This window comes from Triticum aestivum, chromosome 7D (genome assembly GCF_018294505.1).
Source record: "Triticum aestivum cultivar Chinese Spring chromosome 7D, IWGSC CS RefSeq v2.1, whole genome shotgun sequence".
In the NCBI taxonomy this organism is placed as follows: domain Eukaryota; kingdom Viridiplantae; phylum Streptophyta; class Magnoliopsida; order Poales; family Poaceae; genus Triticum; species Triticum aestivum.
Window position 1 is genome coordinate 132,956,575 of NC_057814.1, and position 346 is coordinate 132,956,920.

A 346-nucleotide genomic window follows, 5' to 3' on the forward strand; every position below is an offset into this window, starting at 1 on the left:
CGTGGCAGCACGCCACTGGCCCAGGGCGGCGGCGCGAGGTGTCCGGCCGGCGGCGGACACGTCCGGCGCGGCGCGGAGGGATTTCTAGGGTTTCGTCTGCGTTTGTATACGGGAGGGGATGCTCTTTTATAGCTAGAGGGAGCTAGGAGGCTCCAAATGAGGTGCGGTTTTCGCCCACACGATCGTGATCGAACGACCTAGAGCATGGAAGAGAGTTTGGTGGGTTTTGGGCTGGTTTTTGAGGGGGTTTTTGCTGGACACTCAAATGGACTTTGCGGATGCCCGGTTGACCGTTGGAGTACCAAACGACCTCCAAATGGAACGAAACTTGACCGGTGGTCTCTGG